Source organism: Amblyomma maculatum, chromosome 7 (assembly GCF_055883805.1).
Source record: "Amblyomma maculatum isolate TAMU_Amacu chromosome 7, ASM5588380v1, whole genome shotgun sequence".
Lineage (NCBI taxonomy): Eukaryota > Metazoa > Arthropoda > Arachnida > Ixodida > Ixodidae > Amblyomma > Amblyomma maculatum.
Window position 1 is genome coordinate 85400519 of NC_139350.1, and position 26235 is coordinate 85426753.

At 47.3% G+C, this 26235-nt stretch overlaps 1 pseudogene; it reads left to right on the forward strand.

The window, feature by feature from the left end:
* Positions 1 to 511: 511 nt before the first annotated feature.
* Positions 512 to 26235, forward strand: part of LOC146183836 (nose resistant to fluoxetine protein 6-like) — a 26517-nt pseudogene continuing 793 nt past the window's right edge.

Consider the following 26235-nt stretch of genomic DNA (forward strand, 5'->3'; position numbering starts at 1 on the left):
TTGGAACGAAGCTCGCGTTCACAGTATTAACTGTAGGAAAATGCACATCATTTGGATATTTTTCTCTCAAGGGGAGCGAAGCCGCCTCGCTACGCGCATCCGTGTATGAGGCCGCATGAACGCGGCGTTTAGATCAAGTTTACTGTCTTTTATTTTTCTCTTGTTGGGGACCGGCACTTATTTACTGGCTTCTCGATCTCGCATTATGCCAAGATCTTCCTGCAGCACACTACGCACATCTTTAAAAATTGTACCACACCGCACACTCGTCACGGTGTGTAAAGATTACTTGCGATGAAAGAAAGGCGGTATAACGTTCCCACTCTCGGTGCCCGCCGAAAACGCGCCATGAGGCGAAGGATAGAGAGAAGGAGGAGAAAAAGCGACGCTTTGGTGGAGGGCTGCGGCTTAATTTTTACCCCCTGGGGCTCTTTTAAGGGCGTTGGGCTGCGGAGCGCGAGGCCACGAGACCGAGCCCCGGACGCAACGGCCGCATTTCGATGGACACGAAATGCAAAAGAAGCCCGTGTGCTGTGCGCTCTCGGTCGGCGCGCTATCTTGAAAAGCCCTGCAGGTGATCGAAATTAACCTGCTGCCCTGCAACACGACGTCAATTTCTCTCTACGTTTCACTCGATCGTTCATACCTTCCTTGCCTTTCCGGGCGAAGTAACCTGCCTTCCTTTCGTTTTTTTTTTACCCTCTCGTTACTGAGCAATACTCTGCAATGCCTTCTTCTCGCAGAAAAATGATCTCAAGGACGTTTCCGAGCTGATGGACGAATTCCCCGGCTTCTTGGGACTCTGCCTCCCGTCGGCGTGCACCGAAAGGGCCCTCCGGGCCATACATGGGAAATTTACTTTTGAAAATAAATAAATTACATTACTAATTACTGTACTGAAAATTGCAGAAAAGTAATAAATTACATTATGCATTACTGCTCCCAAAAAGTAATGAAATTACGTTACGGTTACTTCTACTGAGTAATGCAGTTACTTTTAAATTACTTTCTACTCTCCATCCAGACAAACACTAAGTAAAGCTAGTAAACAAAAGAAAAACTTGTTCTCCAGGCGTGAAGCACCCACATTATTTCGTCTTCCCGCTAAATTCTGTCCCAGAGAGCTTTTCCTTCCCTCTTTCCTACAGCACTCGCCATTACAAAAACAAGACAGGAGCAAAAAAGAAAAAAAAGACAACTACAACAAAAGCAGAAGCATGGCCAAATAATCGTGAAATAGCCGGCGAACCCAGCGTCTTGCTGGCCCGCAGCTGTCTCCCCTATCTGAAGGGCCCGAAGAAGCTAGGTTATTTATTGCTTCCGCAGTCCCAAGAATCGACTTCAGCACCTTGTGTTCACTGCTCAGTAATGTTCAAGCCATGGTGGCTCGCGCCATGGACCCTTCCGCCTATTTCCCCAAGCCCTAATCCTCCCTCGCCCTGGTGACGAGTGTAACCAGGCACCACTACGCCCTAGCCGACGCAACAAGGAGTGCAACTGCCCTGCGCTCCCAACTAGTTTTTAACCAGCCTTTTTTGCACCATCTCTCCCTTCAGCATTCCCTTGACGCCTTGTGTCCTGCTGCTTGGGGAATAGTTCTCATGGGACAGCCGTGACCATGCTACACACGAGGTTTCAGACGCACTGTTCTGCTCAATTCCGTCTCCTTTTGCCGATTCGTTACGCTCGGCTTCGGCTTGCCGCACGTCATTCTTGCTTTCGCGGCACTGTCCTAGTGGCGCCCTTTAGTAAAAGTAATTTCGAAAAGAATTAATAACCTTTGTTGCGAAATTACTACCAAAAGTAATTCATTACATTCCTAAATTACCAAACCGAGAAAGTAATTAATTAAATTTATTACTGGCAAATAATTAAATTAGAGTAATTGCTTTACTGTAATTCAATTTCTGCCATGTCTGTTCCGGGCTATTGGAGCTGGAGGTGAGTGGGCGCCGCTGTATACCGGTAGGTAGCGAAACATGGTTTGGTTTGTGAGGTTTAACGTCCCAAAGCGACTCAGGCTATGAGAGACGCCGTAGTGGAGGACTCCGGAAATTTCGACCACCTGGGGTTCTTTAACGCGAAAGATGAACGGAAGCGCGCACATGCGGCCGGTGTTCGTGCTCTCCTGTGCGTGGCAGCATGGGAAGTCTACACATGACCGAACTGTTTCAGAAGGAAGGCTAAATCATCTGCAGAATGCTTGTTGTTGAAAATTGCTGACAAAAAGAAAAAAAGAAAGAAGAGAGACGTCTAAAACTGTAGGACAGCCTTAAACTGTTTACAGGTATGTAGGCTCAGCAAGTTTGTGTCCTCCTTCCTTTTTTTTACTTAAGGCTCTTGAGAAATAAAATTAGCAACGCAGTGAAACTTCTACTTTCAGTGGGAGCGCCAACCAACTTGAGCAAGTGTCTGAGCAAGGATGTCCTCCACTCTCAAGAGCCATTCAGAATATTGGTTGTATTGTGTGTAACAAAAATACATGGGGAAAGGAGAGGCATGTTAACTGTCACTCCCTGCGGACACCCCGACCACGCCATGGGTGAAGGTAGGAGGTGGGGAGGGAGACAGTAAAGTCCGAAAGGGGCACCGCAGTGTTGCATGGGGTTCTTCCTCGTGTTCTGATATAGTACATAGGACTAATCATGGGAGGCGAAAAATGGTAGGGGTAACATTAAGAGACAGAAAGCGTGCAGAGCGGGGGCTCATAGAAATAACAAAAGTTACTGACATTCTAGTGGAAATCGAAAAGAAATGGGCACGGGTAAGACATGTAGTGCGAAGAGAGGATAACCGATGGTCGCTTAGGGTAACAAACTGGATTCCAAGGGAAGGAAAGCGTAGCAGGGGGCGGCAGAAAGTAAGGTGGGCGGACGAAGTTAAGAAGTTCGCAGGGGTCAAGTGGATGCAGCTGTCACAGAACCTGGGTTAATTGGAGAAATATGGGAGATGCCTTCGCCCTGCAGTGGGTATAGTCAGGATAATGATGATGATATCGTACATGACACAGACGTCCTTAGGCTTTTGCTTCCATTGAAGCGTTACCACCGTGGCCGGCATTCGGCTCGTGTTCAACAAGAGTCGGAGGAAGACGAGGAGGAAAGGCAGGGAGGTTAACCCGTAAAAGAAACCGGTTTGCTACCCTGCACTGGGGCAACGGGGTGAGTGGATATAAAAGTTGTGAGAGAGGGATGGGTAAAGTTAGTACAGTCACGTCAAAGAAATGTCACATCACATCACGTCACAGTCATATCACGTAACATAACAGCAAATCATAGTGTTTCGGTTAGGCCTGTGCTTTTCATAAAGCTGAGCAGGACCTGGGAGGTCTTAAACGTGGACGATCGCCGTGTCCAGGGACCTAAAATCTTAATTTCAGTCAATGGGCGACCTTCTAGATGCTCCATAGCATGGCATATACACTGTCTTTCCTCACTGTATATGGGGTACACTCACAAAGAATGTGGCCTATAGACTCGTCGCAGCCGCCTATCATAAAAGAAAACGAGTTTGTGAATGCTACACCAACCCACAGGCGGCACAGCAAAGTTTCTTCGCGTCGGGGTAGGCCAGATGGAAGCCGGAGCTTCAGGTCAGGGTCCAGGGATTTTATGCAGCAGTTCGCAAACTGGCCAGAATTCCACAAGGAGAGCGTGTGTTCCCGTGTAACCATGGGGTACCAAATGGCTGGTATCGCCAGTGTAGCACGTGGATTTTACCACGTTCTCCTAAAGACTGTTTCCTAAGAAAATGACTGTGTTTAAGGAACGAAAGACGACCCACTCTGAGCTGTGTAGGAGGGTAAAAAGCAACAAAAGGGAATGCAGTTGTGTTGCTGTAATTTACGACCAAACTGTACGTATGTATCTTCAGCAATGAATAACGTATCACGAAATGGTTGACTGTTCATAACGAAGCAGAAGTACGCAAACTTAACAAGGACACAGAAGGCGAGACACTGCGCTGTCTCTCGCCATCAATTCCTGTGCCCTTGCGACGTTCGCGCTATTTTGCGTCGTTGTTCAACAAAGCGACTCAGCATTGTGTGCTTTCTCCGTTTTGTGGCTCCTCTGGTATGCGTATTAAATTGAAAAGAAGCGCGGACGTTGAGGGCGAGAACTGTATGCGGCGGCCGGCGCTTTTTGTTCTCGGTGACAGTGGCCGCATATAAAGGTCACCGTGTTGGATGGGGACCCGGTCCTTTTTAAAATTCATAAGCTCTAACTAGCCCCGTCTCGATGACTCATAGTTTGACGCTCGACTGCAGCGTCTACGAGAGTAAGTGGGATCACGTGGCTCCTCTTACAGCTGCTGAGTAGGCGCTCCAGTGGAGTTGCGCGTTTAAAAAATTGGAAGACATATTTTTAACGATATAGCGTTTAAATGCCCCGTTCTCGAAAAAAAATCCGGCATCGGATTTGTGAGCTAAATATAACGGGCATGGTCCGGGAGATGGTAGTTGGCAATTCACATGGCCGAGCAGTGAATCGGTTGTTCTTTGTAACGATGCTACATGCTCTTAAGAGCTGCCAACTCAGGCTACTCACTTCAGATGGGAGGGTGGGTAAGGATCTAACTTCTAGGGATCTTGAATGCCTAGTTAGCGACGCTACTCCCAAAGCCACGCAGGCACATTCGCAAGGTTTGGCTGGCTTTATCTCTATTTTCGGTGGTTGCCATTAACGACATCTCGTTGTACCCTTAAATGGGGAGCTTAAATGTTCCGTAAATATTTTATTACTTTAATTTTGCTTGTTAGCGAATGTCAGCATCGTACATACTGATCTTGCGCCGTCGCTAGAGTTGCACTTTAAGCTGTTACCACGTTCCGTAACTTCTCATCAATACCGGACGTACGCTACGAAACCTAGCGTAAGCTCCCATTTTTGTCCTAAAGTTAGCTGAGATAAGCTCAGTTAACCAAGCTAGTAATGGACAAAGAAGTGACTGTTCATTATCACGTGTGCAGGAAGCATTTGAGCGAGCATTTTGTCTACAGCGTTCACGCGCAAAACAGTTCGAGGTGTAGTGGGCGAAGGACCGGCACGGGATTTTACGTTCTCCTGCTTATTTTAAATCTAACAAAGCTAGACTGTCGCTGGGAGGCTGGAAATGTATGACAGTGCCTTCACGAAGCCAATACCCTCCATTCTTTTACATTTTGAGGCTCTAAATGCACTGCTGTTCTGGCTTTCACCATTACTCAGTTCAAATACTTTTTCTTAATTCCATGATCAAACAAGGAGCTCATTTGCAACAAATGGTGCTGATGCGTGCAATGTGTGTTTCTCTCCCTTGCAGTGCTGTTTTACGTCTCTAAACTGGAAATGAAAGCGCCGGACGTGAAGATGGACATTGAATTAGTACAGTGCGTTACGAAGGAGACGCTCGGCACGCATGAACAGTCTGCTACCTTATTAGCGGCGTCGTAATTAATGCACTACTTTTTAAGGCGAAAGCCTCTTTTGGCTCATAGTGAAAAATCTCACGTGCGCGAGATCTGCCCGAGAGATGCCGCTAGGTGTGGTCTCTCTTGTCTACCGTTCCTGTCGTCTCCATGGCAACGTAGGGGGCGCGATGGTCAGCGAAGCCATATCGCCAATCTCACACTTGCAGGAGCACTGCAACGAACGCGCGCAAAGGCGCGCCACGCGACAGGAGCGATGGTGCACCGTAAAATCCCACTCTTGAAGCCCCGCGCGGGTAGCGCAGCGGTTAGGGCTCGCAACCACTGTACCCAATAATGCGGGATTGAATCGCGGCCTTGGCGGGCGCTTTGCGATGGAGGCGAAAAGCTAGGCGCCCGTGTGCTGTGCTATGTTACATCAGTTAAAGAACCCCCTGTGGTGGAAATTTCCGGAGCCCTCCACTAAGGCGCCTCTGATAGCCCGTGTCGCTTTGGGAAACTAAACCCCATAAACCACAAACTGTAAACTACACTTTCACCAGCACTGCAACGACCGCGATCCTCGTTCGAAACAAGGGCTCAAAGCTAAAGGGGCGCAGCAGTGCAGCCGTGGCCTAGTAGTTCGAGCACCCGTGTCGGTTGCGGTAGGTGGTTAGTTAGACAGCCACCCCCCGCCGCACACCCACAGGTAAAAATCGGTACAAGTGTCCTGCGGCCTCGCGCTCAGCTTACCTAGGGGTGTGCGCTTAGAAAAAGCTGCGTAAACTACGCGGCTCCCCCTGGTGGGCCAAACCCAGTTTCGTACAACCTAACAGCCTGCAAATGTGGTTTATATTCGTATTGGTAATTACTTTGAACTTCAGCTTTAGCAGCAGTCAGCAGCAGCTGTAAAAAAAAAAGTGGTGACATAAAGGGCTTCTCCCGCGCGAGGCAGGCTGCATTTCAGGAGATTCGGGCAAAGACGGAATTGATAAAGAAGATGACGTGCCAGTCGCGATAGAAAGGTCGCCATGTTCCTTTGAAGTGTCAGCCGAGGTAATAAACGTTGCCACAGATTTAAGTGCAATGGACCAAACAGCTCCGAAGAAACCACACTGCCCGCCACATCCTAGTGCCGACGTCGTCACACCCGGTCTTCAAAGGCCTTCTCTTTTGAGGCAGGTACACCACGATGAGCGACAGGAAGGTGAATTGCGAGTGTTGTGCTCAGCGCCGCATTCTCCTGAGCGCAGCGGAGACGGAGCATCCGGGACGAACTGGAGCTGGCCACCTGCAAGCGGAACAAAGTCTGAAGAAGCGAGACAAGTCAGTCAAAAAAGCCTCCGGCTCGAGCCACGACTTCGTCTTTGGGGCCTAGATGCAACGCTAAGCTTACGTCAGCAGCACTAAGTCCGGCTCTCGCAAATACTGCGTTGACGTTGAGGCAAAACGAGAGAAAGGCGGCAAACTTCGACGTGCTCACCTCTTCGTCGGGCGCTCTCAGAAGTTTAGAGGATGAACCCTCACGTGCTTCCGTACCGGGACAATTAAAGTCAGACGAAGATGGCAGACACTTCAGCGACGACACTGTTGGAGTTTCTAAACATTCGCACGAGCACTCGTCTGTGACACAGCAGCAAATTTGGAAGGAACCCGAGAGGGAAAAGGAAGGTGGTCGTTGTGAAGAAAGGTCCGTCCAGCTCGATGCTCCGAGTGGCCAGCTCAACAAGAATGCTTCGCAACACAGTGTGGCGGTCGGCAGCTCTCAAAATTTGTACGTTCAGAAGGCAAGTATTGGAGCCCAGCCAGACGGGGCGGGCGACTCGAGCTTTGTGCGTACAAGCGAGGAAGATCTCGGTGCGGTTGACGGTGGCGGTGCTTCAGACCCCGGTGCGAGTCGAGAGGCAAGGATGAAGGTTGAACCACAGGTGAAATTTGATGTGTGCGAGGCTCGCAAGGTTATCTTCACCTTTTCCGGCATCGGGGCGGTGACCAGCGCACTCGAGACTGAACCCGTAGTGACGCTGAAGAGTAAAATGCGCGAGGTCCTGTGCCTGTACACATTCCACGCGGTGTGCCGATTCCGCAAATTTTTTGGTGTGACCATGGTCTCTTTGGGCCTGTCTTTCTGCTTGGGAGAGTACGACAACTTTTGTCATTGGCCATTCCGCAAGACCGTTTTTTTTGAAGTCCTTCATCCCCAAAGGAAACCAAGGTTCATGAAAGCAGAGTTATATCCACTACGGGCAGTGCCAGAAGATGCATTTACGAAGCCAGTCGCCGGAACTGAAAATCCCGCCGTGTTCACTCAAGATTATGCTTGGGTCAACGTTGTAAAGGCAGGGTTTGTCGCCAACGATGCCCTCTGCTTTCAAGTGTGGTTTGAGTGACGTGGTAGTGTGTTCTTGATGCTTCGTGCTAAATAAATGTAAAAGTGCTGTTCCTCAGTTTGTTCTTCGGTTTATATTCCCGACTTTAATCCTGTATTTTATTTCATTGGCGCACTCATTTTGAAAATAAAGATCAGGAAGGAAAAATCATTTCACCCTACCGTATCGTTAATATTTACTGAAAAACGCAGAAAGGATATCTTGCTTTCATTCTCACGAAATCAGGAGCATGAAATTCCGTCCCATCCTGATGTAAAAGGGGCCCCAAAATGGGCTTCTGCCGCGCGAGGCGGACTTGCGGTTGTCCGATGGCGGTGCGAATTACTGGCCCATCGGCGCAACGTTTTTGGTCCATAGCCTCTTTGCCCAGCCTTTCATCCTAAAGATCAGAGCACTAGGCCGGGGGAAAGCTTGTAGCCATTGAAAACCGGTTGGTGCCCGGCGGTATCGGGAATATAACTTCGTACGTCCCGAATGCGAGGCGGATGCTCTGCCCATTGTCACCGCTTCGGTTTTTTCAACCAAGATTATTCGTCCACGTCCTCTTTTGCAAGCATTTCACCCCAGAAGAGCCCAGCACCAGGACGGGGGAAATCTTGCACCCATTGGAAACCGGAGTTTACGCTGCGGCACCTGGAATCGAACCTGGTACCGTGTGAAGCAGCAACGGTCGGGCTAGCGCCATTCTCCAGTGCAGATTCTGCAGTGCTCTCGCAACTGTTTTTTCTACTGCCTTCATGTTGTTTTCCCCGTTATCTATGATATATTACTATCATGTATTACTTTACAGCTGCAGGCATTCAATTGCGCATCTGATTGTTAGGTTCGATCTTAGCTAAAATTCATGGATAACACTTAAAACCAATCACACTATATTTTTCGTGGTTACCCAGATGTTGGACAGTTGCGCCAAAGCGGCATTTTGATACAATGCAGTATTCTGCGCCATGCTGCACGAAAAGCATTAAATTCGCCGAAATCGCGCGAGCTTGCGCCAAAAATACCGCACTTTTTAATTTTTTGCACCACTTGCTGGGGTTTCCAGGGTCGGCCGAGCATACGAAGCAGTTTGTGATGGCGACTGCTATTCCGTTCGGACCGCACGTATTCTACGTATATGTATTCGATCAGAGTGAATATTCGTGAATTGCGGTATTTTTTGTGTCCGGACTCGCGGCCAGCGATCGTGGATTGCAAGCGGCGTTAATTGGTTGCAGCATTTCACAAGGCTCATATCAGTTGCTCACCTTTCGTGGAATGGACACGTGCGGTAGTGCTAGTTAGGGAAGAAAGCGATGCCTTGACGACAATGAGAGCCGGAACCAGCAAGTGAGCGAGACATGCGGTGTGCTCGGCACGTCATAGTGCGGGGCCAGAGCGCAATCAACGAGTAGCGGCGACGAAGGCAAGCGGGTGCCAGTGCTACGATCGTTCTCGATCACTGCACCACGAGAGACGCGGCACCTGCACAACATGTCCCGCATGGCAACACAGTGGAACGGACAAAGCATCCGTGCTGTTCTGTGATCGCTTCGCGGTGACCGCTTTAATCGTTCACAAGTTTTGCAACATCGAATTTATTCGAACCTCGTTGATTCCGACTGTAGAAGCGTCGTCCTGCAGGTCCACGTAATTCTATGGCGTTGGTCGCTCTTTAATACGGGCGTGGTCGCGCTCGCACCGGTAAATTTGTGCGGGGCATCCCGTCAAGGTGCGACCCGTGCAGCCAGCGATTGAAGAACAAAGTCCTCCAAATCGGAATTTAATAGAACAGTGGTGCACGTGCACTTCACGCGTGGTATGGCGGGCACGATCACGGTCGGAGTCCCCATATGTCGACTGAAGCTCAGGGGCATTGTTTCAGATAATTTCATCGTCGCCCCGCATCTGCAGTCAGGTGCGCTATTCGGTCAATCGCGCGTTTCGAACGTTATTTGATTGGCGCGACACGGGGCCGCTATTTTTATTTGCGGATGTATTCACGCGTTCTAATGTCTACACATATTTCTCTTACTTTCATCCGTGTGCTTCGTCCACTGCGCTGAAACTGCGTGCTGCTCGAAATCCGTTCAGTGAATGAGACTGTTTCTAATTAGGTACCGCTTCCACTGCATTGCCCAGACAAAATTCGGATGACTTAATGATTTTAATGAAGATTTACATTGCATGGCCGCAGTCTCAGGTTGCTACCTACTAATATTGCTGCTACAAAACGATTATATTTCTTCTCCATAAGAATACTCCTGAACGCACATTTTCTGCCCCATAGCGTGCTTCAGAAGGCATATCTGCCTGCTCCAAGAGCTGCTCTAAAAGAAATTCTGGCCATGCCATTCCTGTTAAAGCCCGTAGGGATCAGAGTGCTTTGTGTGTCCCCATTACTTTGGAAACACGCTGTTTACGTAGCACAGTGTTTCTACTAATATACCGACGTTGTTAGATGTGGGGTTCGGGTGCACGCTGGACGATTCCCTAGACATGGCGACGCCCGTTCCACACAGGAGAGAGATGCTGACGAGTGAAGGCAGTACGGAGTTGAATGACGAAGAAGACTGGGTTTATCTACATCTTTGAAGAATCAATCAAGAACCAAGAACTAGAGCAAGAGCCAGGATGCCCGGACACATTCGGGAGTTTTATAGAGTTTGTCTTCCCTAATTTCCCTAGGTTAAGAGCGGGCCTTAGTCGAGGGAGTGTCTTGATCACTGCACAATGACTCACTTCCACAAACTCTTAAGGTAGAGACACACTAGCGGGAAGACGCGCGCGGCATGCCGCCGGCGGCAAGCAGCTTGCCGCAAAACCTGCCGCGGCGGCGGGTAAATCTGCCGCGCGACGAATGGGTCGAGGAGCCATTTTCGGCGGCTTGCCGCGTGCCGCGAATCGGATGAGCCGATGTCTCGTCTTTTTGCGCACGTATATTTTACTGTCCATCATGAGCCAATGAGAGACGTCCGGCTCAGCGACGTGCGGGTCAGTGTCGCCATCTAGTGGCTACTACAAGGGCTAACTTCCCTACAAGTTAACAAGCTACTACAAGTTAACTTCCCGCGGCTGAGGCGGCGAGACCACGATTATAACCACGATCAAGCGCCCGGAGCCATCGACGACGAAGCGAGCATTCTCATTTTGTGCCTCCGCGTTGAAAACTGAGCCTCAGTGGGAGAATATAATGGAACACTTTCTTGAGACTGCCCCTTTTACGCGAAAATCAACGGATGAGCGATCATCGGCAAAGAATCCGGTCTCGCAGGCGAGTTGTTTTCATACTTCAGCGCCCGCTGAACATTCACGTCGAGGAAGATGTGAACCGGACAGTAAACTTGTTTACAGTGCTCGAGCGGTGTGCTGCGGAGCAAACCCGATCATCGCGGCAGATGACGAGGGACAGCGAGAAACTGGAATGCGAGCTGCTGGACGAAAAAGAGTTGCGGCTCTGCTCGCGCAGTCCGACACAAGGAGAGCTCAGCACTGTCACACGACCTCCGCGGCGACCACCGCGCGAAACCGATGTCTCTGCCGCGCAGGCGTCCTGCCGCTGGCGGCACGCCGCGCGCGTTCTCCCGCCAGTGTGTCCATAAAATCACTCCTGGTGACACCGCCTCCGAAAGGGTTCAGACTTGGCGGCAAGGAGGAAGCCGTTGTGGCGGTAAAGATGGCGGCACAAGAAGACAAGAAGCGCCCAGTGTCTGTCGATGGCTGATGTTCTGGGCACACACCTGCGTGAAAGGAGCCCGCGCGCTCCATCGCGAAGACATGAGAGAAATGTTGCCGGACCCTTTTCCCTCCATACGGCTACCCAGAAGGGGGAATGCCCACGCGGCCGCTCGTTGACCGCTGGTGACGACCGGCCAAACAACCCCGCGTTCTTCTCAGACCTTCTGTGTTGCTGACTCAAGTTGAGTCTTGCCGTCGCCGTCCTCTATATATCTTTCAGCATGATGGCCCCGGGCTCCTGCATACGTGCTCCTAGGCGGGTGCTTTCATGCTTGACTCGCTGTCGCCGTTCCGAACATCATGATCAACTCTGCCTCCTGTCCGCAGGCATCAGAAGACGGTCACGGTATATGCTTCACATTATGACAGGCCCAGAAAGAAGGCAGCATTCGTCGCATCGAATATTTCATGCACTCGTGCAGGTTGTTGAGGGCCTCTACATGACAAAAACCTTCGTTGCCCAAAATTCCTCTGAATTTCCGCTAGTTTACGATTTGTACGGTTACACACAGTCCTTTTTTGTAAAGCTGCTTTACATTTTCCATGCTGTCTGAAAAAAATAATAACGCTTTGTTTTTGGCGCTGTCTAATTGGGCTGCTTTAGGCAGTTTAGCTAAGAAAGGCCGCCACTTTCATTGCGGCATGCCATTATCTTCTCTTACAGGATCATCGTGGGCGTACTGGTCATCCTAGTCGTGTTGGGAACACTAGTGGACGCCATGTTCCTCATGCTAGTCAACAGAGAGTTTGCCGCAAAGGAAATAGTCAAGTCTCACTCCTATGAAATAAGTAAGTAGTCAATACACTGAGGTCATGTTCTATGAGAAATCATGTCGAAATGTCCGACAAGAACTTAAAAAGAAGAAACAGATAGGGAGAGAGAGAAGCTACTATATTATGTGCCAGACTTAAATAGCATGACATGAAAATGACGGCTTGAGTAGTCCTGTTCTGAGCATAAAAGGAGCTTATTTTTCATTACTGACTTTTATTCCGTCGAAAGAAACAGGATATATAGTTTGGTTTTCCTTTGAAAAGAGTATAGCCACCTATTTTTTAGTTGCGTTCCTTATTTTGTGTAGTGATGCATGAGATAGTACTATGCACGAATCGCCAGCTGCTATTCGCCTACCACCTTTAACGGTTTACAATCGAATTTCTTTTCTCATCTGCTTCAGTTTCGTTTTGAACAGAAGAGCTATGGCTACAAAATTAAAGTTAATGAGTCACGGGAAGGATAAAAAACTGCGATATTGTTGCTCCATCGTTTTAATTCACTACCTCACTATGGCCAGCCTCCCTCAAAAACAGGAATCATATCGAATGGAGAAGCATTGACTTTATCTTTTTTTCATCCCTCATGTACGCTATGTAACTAAAGAACAGCGCAAAAAAAAAAAGAAAAAAACGAGAGCGGGAGAATACACGCAAACACAGGGCGGGTGCTTATAAACTGTTTATTTTCCGAAAACCAAGCATGATTATTAGCACAAACGCACTGCACCGCGTGGTGTGATGAGATAATGCAAAGTGCCCGTGAAATCAGAGGAGATAACCCATCAAAAACCAAAACATAAAATCGTCACCTGTGCAGTTAAAAAAAATTATTCGCAAAAGAGGGGTTTATATCGCTTGGTGTTACCAGTACCGCAAGATGGGATGACGGATGAAAAAGCTGTGCGCTGAGAAAAAGGAAAGGTTAGTTTGTGGGGTTTACCGTCCCAAAGGTACTGAGGCTACTAGAGACGCTCTAGTGGAGGACTTCGGAAATTTCGACCGCCTGGGGTTCTTTAATGCGCACTGACATTGCACAGCACATGGGCGCTTCGCTTTCCACCAACAACGAAAAGCGCCGGCGGTCGCTTTTCGACGGAAAGAAAGGCCAGAGTGTAAAAAAAGGCCTAATAAAATTGTTTCAAAGACGTGGAAGACGTCGAAGAAGTGCAAATGAACCTAAAAGTTATTTGGACAACAACAACAACCATCGTAACAAAATGCCGAGTCCATGAACTAACCAACAGCCAACAAGGAACATAGCGAAAAACGAAAGAAACAAGAAACAACTGAGAGCCAACAGTTCCTCCGGTAAAACAACAACAACAACAACAACAAAAACACAAGGACAAAGCACAGGAGCTTCCTAAAACAAGTACAAGAGTCAAATTGAAAAAAAAAAAATACTGGCGGAACACAGCACCAGCGCTGTTTTATTATTAGTTTTTTGTTGTTTCACCGTGTTAACCGTTGGCTGCCGGTTTTATGTTTAGAACGTTTTTGCAGTGTTTCTTGTTGGCTGTTGGTTTGTTGATTGATTCGGACTTTTGCTGCGATGCTTTTAAGTTCATTCACATTTATTCCACATCTTACACTCATATTTATGTTCTCTTTTTTACTTTCTAGCCTTTCCTTCGTCTTTGCACTGAATTTTTTGGTCCGTCATCCGTTCTCCGGTTGGAGTGAAGACGAGCCGATGTACCTTTGTTTGGATGAACATTTCTTGAACTGCACTGGTGACGATGTTATGTTTTGGTTTTGATGTGTTCTTTTATTTCAAGGGCACTTCGCTTTATCATGTGGCCAACCACACCACGTGGTCCAGCATGTAGGGTATTTATCCTGCTTGATTTTTGAAAAAAAGAAAACAGTTGATAGTCAGCACCCGTCCTGTGTTTGCGTGCATTCATTTGTCCCCATATTTTTCGCGCTGTTCTTTCGTCACTTAGCCATGAATCAAACAGCTCAGGCAAAAGTCTTGGCTCATGTACGATGTCATAGCTAGCCATCGCTCGGCTGTTCAAAAAGGAAAATGAAAAAAAAAATCAATGATAAAATACTTACTTGTCGTAGACGAAAACCACGAGGGTATTCAAGTACAGTAATCAAGGAAGTTATATAAGAGAACTCACTGTAATGTCTTATGTGTCATTACCTAAAACAAAAATGCACCCCAGATTTGTTGCCTATGGCCGATGAATTTGAGCAAGCTTGACCTTACTTCTACAAATACATTAAACATCTGGTACATTAAGACGATAATGGAAGAATAACTTACGAATTGAGCACAGTTTCCAATGCCATGCTTAGCGCCGGATTCAAGTTTCCCGCGGTCTTTAAGGAGTGGCTGGTTGAGTTTCACAGTCGCTGCACAAGCCGTTTCTCGTTCGCAAGCGACAGATTTGTGCGCAACTGTGCAGCGGATCAAGCAGATCGTATCCCCATGCTTCGTGTATAATTTGTGTTCTTCTCGTAAACGCACGTCGTGTCGACTTGCTCGGTAACGTGGCCGCATTGCGTAGCTGTGGCTGAACATTATCGCTGGGCCACTCTTTTCAAATGTACAGCAGTTCACCGTCGAAACAAGTGTCATCACTTGCCAGGCACGAAAACTGGAGAAGGTGGGCGTTTCGAGGTGCGCCTGATTGGAAGGCGGATATACATGTACCAATTGGCAATGGCATTGTCGACCGCCTAACCCATCTACCTTTTTTCGCAGGGGCTAAGAACCACAACGTGCAAGTTCTGCGTGCGTTCTCGACCTACCGCAACTTCCGTATGCTCATGAGTGCCCGCAGAGGTAGCGCAACGCTGGCGCCTATGGCGGGCATCACCTCCATGAGCTTCGTCTGGATCATCAGCGGCAGCACGCTCATACTGCGACCCTTCAGCCTGTCGGGTGCGTCCCCTGCCTACGGGTTCTTTGGAATGCTTCATACGATGCGCCAACCAAGTTCGCGCGCGCGAAAGCCAGATTAGCGCTCATATTGGTGATTCCTTCTAAATGCACTTGATCGCCCATCAGCAGACAAGTGCGCCTTTCTGTGTCCTGTCGTAGCTTTTACAAGATCAATTCTCGCGTCAGCCGACGGCCTACTGAAATTCCGCCCGTGCGACAATTCCGCGCATGGAAATTTCATTTACATCGAGAACGGCGTCACTTAAAGCCATGAATCACCACTGCGATTCAATGGATTCCGCAATGGCCACTGCAATCGAGAACCACCATGTATGTCCGCCGTCTGACGTATCTTATTGTATACCCTGCTTATGCTTTCAGTGCGATATTGAGTAAATGTAAAAAAAACATGTTTATTCCTTCTATTATACATTTTAATATCACGATAGGCCAAGTACAGTCGAACCTCGCTCTAACGAACACGGATATAGGAAATTATCGGATAAAACGAAGTAAAATCACAGTTTTCTTGGTCCGTGGTTTATTTTTATGGGAGTTCTTTCAGTGTACCGTAACGAAAAGATCAAAACTTAACCGTAGATCGGCTATAACGAAGCAGTCATTTTGCATTAAAACGGCAAAATATATCAATTTTATCGCAGCTGATTTGGACAACATTTTCAGGAACATTCCATTTTCCAATTCTTTGCAGGAAATCTTAAGTCGTTGAGAGAGGTTTTGAATGATCCCATGATTCAGTTTGCCATAAACTCCCTGGCAGTTGACGCCATCACTACAGTCATGTGAGTATTATATTTCAAAAAAGTAATGCCTAGTGACATAACGCAATGCTGACTTTTTTAGTCTTTTCGTGGGGGCGATACTTTTATCTAGTCGCTTCTCAGATGGGACTGAATCTTTACACGTCGGTCGCGTCAAGTCATGTGACAACAAGCCTGACGTAGAGCCCACGTTATGGCTACGTAGAGACATCCTGATGGCGCCTCCTTCCCGCCTCTGCGCGCTTTTGAATTTTTTTAGTTCTCTGGAAAGACAGGGTGGCGTCAAGATGGTGGCCGCGCCCTCACATCATTTGTTTGTTTTTGTGTGTGTGTGTTGAGGGGGGGGGGGAGGGGGAGGGGGTTCCAACGCCGGATGGAGCAAGTGGGCAGCCTAGAGAGGGCCGAAGAAAAGCCGGCGAAACAATTTTCGCGCTCGTCTTGCTCCTCCCTACTTGCTTACGAAAGTTCTGCTGGGCACCGCTTCGTTTGAAAACCTCGATCGGCTTGACGACCTGAACAATTCCATTCTAAATGAAACACGGTAAATCTTGCAAGTTAGCACGCAGACGTTTCAGAGCCAGCTCGATCGGCTCCTTTGAGATCGGAGGAGAATCGAACACCCACAGGAACCCTTGATGATTATGATGATGATGATAATGTTAGCTGGACCCTTTGTATCAGGTGGACACCATTTTGTTGTCCCAGCCAATAAAAAAAGCAAAAAAGAAAAGAATCCTGAGTCGTGCGTCACCCCTAGGCCATGCAGGCACTTTCGTACGAGCGGATTAAATGGGGTTAAGTATCTATGTCGGGTGGTCTCTCATAGAATGTGGTAAGTTACGACTGTACGCCAATCAGTGTTTGTGGGATAACACGGGCAATAATTAATGTATTAGCGATTAACCGCGCAGCAAAGTGAATGTACACAAACGAAGACCCACAGGGGGGCCTTCTGACGGGGAACATTAACGCTGCCGATTTATAGTTTTGCAGGCGAAGTTTACTTGCACCCCATGGTTGTTTTTCCCGTAATGAGAATTTTAGGCAACGTACCATGCAGCCGTGCCCTAAAGTTGTTCGTACTGCACACTTCCAATCACACGATGTGTAATACAAAAACCCTAAAAAAAAATGTGAGTGTGGGGGGGGGGGGGGGGGGGAGCTGTGTGAAGACATAAAAGCCTTCGAAGCGTGCTTCAACGATGCCTCACTTTTTGCTTTGCAGTGCCAGGTCCGTAGCGTACAACATAGTGCGAGTGGTACGGCGCTGTGGAAGCCAGGAAGACTGTACTGCTGGGAGGTACTTCAGATGCGCTTTTACAGCCACCAAATACTTCTACGTAGGGTACGTGGCTTTTTTTACTCCTGTTGGTCCCTCTTCGGAGTCATCCGATGGAACCACGCAACATGTGCTCGCATAACCGCTGACAGACGTGTGCAAGAAAGCCAGCGACTTGAGTTTTTTTTCTTTTTTTTTTTTTGGTTGTACACTAACCAAACATTTTTCGTTTCTTTTTTTCTATGTTTGCAGGTTGCTACCACTGTACATGTTACTAATTCTAGTGATCAATGCCAAGTTCCCCACACTGGGAAGTGGCCCCTCGTGGGCCACTGAAAGCCGAAAGTACCTCTCACAATGTGATAGGAGTTGGCAGTGGAATGTGCTCTTCGTCAATAACTTCATCGCCACAAAAGACCAGTTAAGGCAGCAAGTTCTTGGGAGGAAAGCCGAGCAGTAAACGAACATCAAGGGCATTCGTTCTAACAATATCAGTAATGCTCATTGTAGATTGTCTGCATAAGTGGACCACTAAGAATGAATGCTAATGTGCTTCTCAGGAGCTAAATATGCGAACCATATCGGCCCATTTATCGAAACATTGTGCCCTTACAAAGTTTCACAGTATGGATGAAATTGTTGTACTTGTTCTAGGGCTCTAGCCAGATCTGAATGCGAAGGTTCAGTCTCCGCGAAATAGGAAGTGGCGGCAGTCAATGTCAAACGTCCGCGACCACATGATAATTCCGTGTACACAGCCCATGGCTAATTTTACCATCATAAAGTGGGACCCACAGTTACTACAAAATGGCTCCAATCACCATGGAACGCCATTCAGCCATATAAAGCATCCTGAAATGCCCTGATGGGTTGGCTGCCTGAGAACAAGGGCAGTAGCAGCCTCACCTTTTATGGTAAAGCCTCCACCGTTGATGTGGCGCATCAGCCACGATGCGGAAAGGCCGTAGATAGTTCGAGGAACACAGGATCAAACATAGGGCGAAATATGTTCTACGGCCGGTTGCGGCAAATCGGAAGACGTTCTACGCAGTGTGCGACGGTCGCCGCAGTAGCGCCGCTCAGTGGCCGACATAATACACTGGAACACAGCGATCCTCTTTCACGCTTAGTTTGGTTGGATTGAGGACGTACATGACTGAGGTACGTTACATTTTAAGAAATAAAATATGATAATCCTGTTGTATATATTTTATAAGAACAGCCCTGTACACACAAAACGGCGAAGACAGGAAACTAGAATTTTACAGAAAATAATAATAATAGAAAACAGTTAGCATTAGCCAGCTACGGAAAAAAAAACCATTGCGTCGTTTCGTTGGTTTGGAGATTCACCCAGGACGGGCCGGACAAAGCATCCTGTGTGCCACTTAAGCCTTGATTTCTCCGGTGATGTTCTGTGGATTATATTATGTTCAAACTGCGCTTCTTTGGGGACTGACAACAATGGTACTGTGCGTTCTGAGTGATTCCCTACTATACTCAATGTATGCTCGGTAGGCAAATATCCTCTTGAAGCAAAAAATCCTCGATATCATCGCCCTCATCCTAAAACTTTCAGTAACGAGTAGACGCCAGGCTTCCGACGGTGTGGTATATGTTCTCCGAGATTGCTTGGAGGCTTTGTGACCGGCACACGTGAGCGAAGTGCTCTTGGGCAAATCAATGGAGCAGACATGTTACATTTGCGATAGAAATCGGAGCCATAAAATACAGACAACTAAGAAATTCTGACATCGGTGTCGAGGTTGTGAGCGAAAAATCGCGGATATGACACTGACAGATGGTAGCTGCCAAGGCCGGCTACGGATCCTTCGATAGTTTCTGCAACTTATCAGACGGTCGATTATTTCCTAGAATATAACGAGTCTAATAAATGATCAGGTAATTTCTCGAACTAAACAACGCGTGAAAAAAGCTTTACCCTGTTCCGCAATGTCTCCACAACCCTTGCCAGTGTCGCGTTGAAAATACTCACCTGAGAAATTGTCACTCGGGGGACGTTTCCGGGATTATGGAAACAGCGCAAAATAAATGAGCAGAAAACCGCGAAACCAATCTTTAGAAAACTAGCAAGACCTGCTGGGCAATCTGCTATACGTTCATCATGAGACAAATATGAATGCAGAGAAAAACGCCTATACGCCAATGCCATCTCGAAATATCAGCTGTATGCTACCGAAATAGAACGTTTGTGTATGTGGCATTTAAAATTGATCTTTGGATTATTAAAAAACAAACGGGTATAAATTGAATCTGCCTTGGCGCTGAAGTGGATATTTTGGAACGCGGACGTGTTTTTTTTGCCGCAAGTATTCCACCTGATCGCGTTGTTACGATCGCCTCTGATTCGTGAGCATGGACGCGTTAGCTCATCTTTATGCCCGTTTGGTCGCATTAGCGAACTAAAGAGTGGCTTTCGTGTATAGAGCAGAAAAGTGTACGGGAAATGAGGGGCTCATTAGGATACAATTAAAGGAGCCAAGAGTCTAAGAATTCAAGGTAAACGCACGGGATAGTTTTTTTTAAATGTTTTGTAGTCCATATTGACAGCAATTATTCCTGTGGTGATTTTAGGGAGAAAGAATATTAAATAGAAAGCAGAATAGAAAGCGGCGCGTTGTTTTTCCTTCTGCTTTCTATTTAATATTCTTTCTCCCTAAAATCAGCAGAGGAATAATTGCTGTCAATATCCACTACAAAACATTAAAAAAAAAACTATCCCCTGCGTTTACCTTGAATTCTTAGACTGTTTTCTCGTGTATGGAGTTTCATAGATGACGAAAAACAGATGCAGCGCAGCGTGTTAACACTTAGGAACGCTACTAGCGAAGCTAAGCACGATTGTCTGGACCAGCATTGTGCGTGCTTAGCAGATGGGCCATCTGCGCAAATGCGGGCACGGGAGATTGGATGTCATGCACAATACACGCGCAACCGGTGACTTGCACGAAAAGAAAAAAAATTAAAATAAAGATACGTTGCCAATTAGAAAAAAAGCAAAACAACGAAGATCGAACAAAGCCGATGAGCTTTCACCATGTGACCGCTTCGGAAATGCCTGAAAAACAGCACGCCAGCGTTTAATAAGTCGCTCGTCGTCACCTACACATATTTCATGCACCAACAAATGCAGTCCTCGGTTGCGCGCAGAAAAGAAATTATAAAAAGAGTATGAAAAGAAAATTAGTCGTATTTCAAACGTTGTGGGCAAGCATTTACTGTGGCGATTGTCGCATATTGCGTAACAAGAGCTTCCACCTCTTCTAGCCGTCATAGCGTGACGCACGCAACGCGTAGAACATTGTGCAGTCCCAAATGCGCTGTGGGACAAAGTGTTTAAGTTCGTGAGAACACATTAGTTGCATAATAAAACACGGTTGTAGCTTGGAAGAGAAAGAACACAATCGTCGCACACACGTTCGTGCCAGCAGCTGCATGCATTGCAAATGCAACCATTTGAAAAAGACAATTGCACCGGCTAATGCTTATCGTGCGCATTTTCGAGGATCTAATTGCTATTAACCGTTTTTCCTTCTTTTTCAGTGCATGCCGCACACATGGTTCCTGGCCTTTGTCTTTCAAGCTTTAGTCTTCAGTATTGCAATCGGCTTCCTATTGATACGGTAAGAAGCCCAGGATGGGCGATCTGCGCTAACGTGAGTAAATACTGGTGCCATGAAACACTACGGCACAAAGAAAAAAACGCAAGAACGAATACCACATCTTTCTTGTGTTTTCTTCTTTGCACCGTAGTGTTTTCAAGTCATGAACCAACTCGCCCCACAGGCTGTCATTCTGAATTCTGGTGCGTTCGAGCTACTGTAGCCCTGACAGAAATGTAGGTGGCAAGCGCTAGTAGATCGCTGCTCACGGGTAGAAAGAAACTTAGAAACCACTCAACATTTATTGTTCGGTCACAAACTTCAAAAGAAAAAAAGTGTTTACGTAAACGACGACTGGGTATATGTGTAGCGCTAAGATTAATTATTAAGTTACAGGTAATTTAGGCATAGCGGGGCGACTCGTTACCGTGATACAATTCTGCGGTGTCCCCTTTGGTGCAGTGGGCGCATGCGCAAATGGGACCTCAATGAACCGTTTCACTTGAGCGCATCACGCCGTGCTAGATATATGTAATGATATAAACCACCGGTAACCGGTACCACAAGTTACGGTGTTATATTGCCGTGCGCCACAAAGCGATTGCTGTCGCACCGGCCTTTAGCATATATTGAGTCGCAGAATGAAGGATATGTGCTACGTGTGAATAATTTGGAATTTTGTTGCAGGCTGCCCAAGTTTGCAATGGCGGGGCTTGGAGTGTGCATTTTTGCTTGCTCGCTGACCACTTTCATCATAAACAATGCCAACGACCTTGGACCTACGGGATTGCTCCGAGAATACAGAGCAGGGTAATTACTGTCTTTGGACTTGCTATTGCAGCAAATACGCTGTTCATTGGTGCTCTTCTGCATTTTAATTGAGACTCTACTAAAGGAGATCCAGCGCCATATTGTACGCGTGTGCAAGGTCTTTAGTGCCTCTTAATGTAGCCTGTACAGGCACTAATTTTTCATACCTTCCTGCAATATGATCAGCTGTGATTAAGTTTAGCATACATTTTTCATAGAAACATGTGAACGCAGCATTAGAAAAAAAAAACGTTCTGTTTACTGCACTCAAAGCTAGGAATGAGATTTTAAAATATATTTGAAAGGCTTGCGGGACTTGCCCCCTGCATCTGACGTCATTGCTTGTTTTCAGCGCTTCGCTGGCGAGTTAGCTTCAAAAGAGCTTCCCACCATTTCAGCAAGGCTCCTTACCACATCATTCCATCTTAACTGTGGTCTTAATTTCGGCATGCATATTAAATGTCCAAACATTTTCCACAGTTTAGAACCACTTTGAAGCCGGAAGAAAACAACTTTAACTCGAGAGCTACGAGACCGGGCATACTGCAGGTCCCTCTGAGTGTGGGTTTGCCTTAAAATTACCGCGACTGAAATGCACTTCTCTAGGCGACACCTAATTGGTTTTGAAGTTTAGCTCAGATAAGGCAGATAAGCGACTTTCTGAAATATTTAACACATAAAATGGCTATGATGGGCAAATGTTCGTGACCTGCCCTAGCAAGAATCGCTCCAGAGCCTAGCGCATTCTGACTAATTTGTTCTTTTTTTCTCTTTTCGCTCTAATAATGAAGCTCCCGCCAGGCATATCATGATTCAATCGAAATCAACTTCTATACAAGGGGAGGACCATTCTGCATTGGACTTATCACTGGGTACTTCCTCGCCATGAAGCCAAGGCTGGGCCTTAAGAAGGTGAGTCAAGGGTGGCAACGAAGGAGCGCACTGATTAAATTAGTCTTTCTGTACTCAATGTGGATGCATAAAGTGTTGCGCAATATAGAGGTCTATATGAGAGAGGAAGATAATCTGAGAACGTGCACAAGGACGCATTATCAGGCATCTACGACTGCACATGATAGAGCACTTCTGCAGCATCTGGCGCTTCGGTGGGAGCGTTTTAGGATAACTATTCGGACAGGTAACGAACAACATTTTTTCCACAAGGTTTATTTCTCATGAGACCTTCCGTACATGTAAAGTGCAGTGGCGTCTCGGTGCCTAGCCTCCTGTATTGAAACAACAAAAATTTACCGCCATTTTGCACCTGTGCTATCCGTGCAGAACGGTCCTGCCGAAACTCCGTCCTTCGGACTGCGTAACTGTGGCATTCGCAAGGACGTTTGCTAGACCAAGCCATCAAACGGAGGTGGGGAAGAGCGAAGGAAGTCTTCCTAGCTCTCGCCGAAAAACTTGCTCAGGTCGCAATACGTTCTTTCAGTATCGATGACTCGTGTGTCGATAAAGCCTATGACCTGGAAAGAGCGGGGAAAAATACAAATGGAACACAATTATGATAGTAGGAAGCCTGCGCCCGTAGTGTCGTGCTACTACTCCACCAACCACCCTTTCTTGGTAGATTACCACTTTTGTGGTAATCGGCAGTCTTCTCCAAAACAGCCCTCTTCTGAATGCGCTCAAGTGCAGCCGAACGGGGGAGTGAGACGCAACCTACCACTCTTGAGAACGATAATTGAAACTTCCTTGAGAACCATGTCTTCATCCTGAAAGCTGTACAGGCCATCAAGGCATCCTATTGGTCGCTCGACCACAGCACCATATTCTCTCCAGCCGGCGAACCGTGAAACGTATACATAAGGGCGTGCGCAGTAGCAGACGCTCGGCCTGTTCACGGTGGTATTTTCGCCACACGACGCTATCGGTCTGGCCGCAGCAAAACGGCGGTACGAGGTATTGTTGTGTCCTGGGCCGCGACAAAATTACACTTAAAACTAACGGGTGAGATCGATGCGCCCGATAAATGTGCCAACTCCACGAAGAGTGAGTGGTATAGGAAAGCCGACAAGTGTGGGTCACCGTGGTAGGGAGAATCGACTGTTTCGGTTTTATCTTCTTTCTGCGACGAATGTTGTAGTTTTCACATTTCTTATATTTTAAACGAACAAGAAAGTGACGGAATGCGTGGGGCGACAGCTCGGTTAATGGATCACATTCGTTGCTTTCTATTTTAAGGAGTCTTGTAAAAATTGAGCTACTATTGTGTGGGGAAAAAAACGCCGTGTTCTGATAAGCCCAAAAATATATCGGATCAAGCCGTCGCTATTTATAACTCTCTCGCATTCCCAGCAACTTGCGCCGAGGCGGTTTGTTAGGTGGATGGAATATTGGTATACTGATTGATTTGGTTGGTAGTGTTTGACGTCCCAATGCGGCTCAGGCTATGAGAGACACCGTAGTGGAGGGCTCCGGAAATTTCGACCGCCAGAGTCGATGTTCTCCCGTATACGGGCGCCTTGGTTTCCGCCTCCGTCGTAAAGCGATAGTCGCGGCCGGCTCAGCAGTCGAGCACGTTAACCACTGCGCCACCGAGGCGGGGCCGTTCGTCTGTTGGGGTGCGTTGATTTTGAAAAGACAACACAGTCCGGACGGGAAGTGGGGTCTACTGCCTTCGTCGACTGTCTCAGTTCGTACTGCGTTGTCCCTTCCGATGCGGTTTAATAAGAACTGCGCTATTACCTCTGCGTATAATGTCGAATGCTCGGAGTAATGCAATTTAAGCTTGGATAACGATGTTTCATGGCTTCGAAACAGATGGGCTTGTAATGTCAACAGTGCGCAGCCTTTTTTTAGGCTCCTTTGTCTTTCCTCTTTGTTGCGATGATGTTCACCTAAATTCGAGCTGAAAAGTTGCACGTTATTTTTTAGACTTCGCACAATAGTTAAGTTGTAGAGTCCAAAGCTGATTTTTGCACAGAAATAAAATAGAAGAATCGCATAGGAAATAGAAAAAAAGTAGGAAAATCAAGCACTACGCCTGATTGCGCACAGCTCTAAACTTATCCGCATTAGGAATAAGCGAGTGGGTTTTGGGCTCCCAGCGCACAGAGCATGCATGCCCCATATCTTACCCGGCGTTTCAGCCAACAAGGATGCTTCGCCAAGAAGGAATATTTTTTTTTCGAAGCTTCTCATAATTTCTTGCCGAAATGGGCAAAATGTGTTTTAATGAGGTCGTAATACTATATGAAATAACTAAGTACTGATACATCGCATGGGACAACCGACCACTACGATGAGCAAGTATTCTGCTTCATTCCACTGCATTGATGACACTTTGCATATTTTAAGCATATAGCTGATCGCCGGACTTGCCTCGCCGTACACGATGTGCTGCTGACTCGAGAAGTGCACTTCATGGTCAGTCGTCTGCTCGACAAAGAGTAGAGGAGAATATAGGAGTTCCTCTTCTTTTAAACCAGGCGATAATATTTATCCATCTGTGTACTAGCACCACTCGGCGCTGCTTTGGTAGCCTATTAGCCCGTAGCATACCAATATGGCTTGAATATTATCTGTTGCACAACTAAAGCTATCCTCTTCTTTTAAACCAGGCGATAATATTTATCCATCTGTGTACTAGCACCACTCGGCGCTGCTTTGGTAGCCTATTAGCCCGTAGCATACCAATATGGCTTGAATATTATCTGTTGCACAACTAAAGCTATGATTGAGTGATTGATGAGTGATTGATCGATCGATCTGTCCCTGGTGTGGGTGCACGCGAAAGCAAGTCTATGCGATGCTGTTAACAAGTGGTAAGGTGGCAAACACTGCCGGTGTTCACGTGTCCTTTCAGTGGGCCGCATTCGGTGGTTGGATGCTGTCGCTGGTGACCATAGTGGCCATCACCCACGTTCCGTGGTTGTGGAACAAAGAGGGTCGGCACATGAGGCCCGGTGGCGTAGATTACGCCATCTACGATGCCTTTCACCGGGTCCTCTTCTCGGCGGCTATTGCCTACATCGCACTGGCCTGTGCCTGGGGAAGCGGTGGAGTCATCAAAGTATTCCTCACCTGGGCTGGCTGGCTTCCCATCAGCAGGCTGTGCTTCGCCATCTACATCCTGCACCCGTTCCTTACCTTCTACTTCAACGAAACGACGCGCGGCGTGATCGTCTATACAGTCAAGTTAGCGGTAAGGCTGTCGACACGTTGCCCCATGGACATCTTCAGGATGCAGCGATTTGTGCCATCTGTCGTTTTCACGTAATTTCCTGAAATGCTACGTCATCTTTCTGGCTGATATTTATCGGATATCCAGTCGATCAATACTTCATCCGCTTGCTGTCACATATGCGTTATACTATTCACCGTCCAACCGCATTACGTTGTTCTGTATTTCCGGACATTCTCAAAGTTACGTAATTTAAGGACATTCACCAAATCTCTCACTCAAGCTATGGCATGCGTGCAAAAAAATCAGCACCGCTGCAAGAAATAACATACAGCGCGAGTTCAGTTTTATTGGGGCAGCGCTGACATCCAATTTCTTCTTTTTTTCGACGCAGCTGCTGCGCTTGTTTCCTTTGTCGTGCATGGCGCTAGCAACAACTTAAG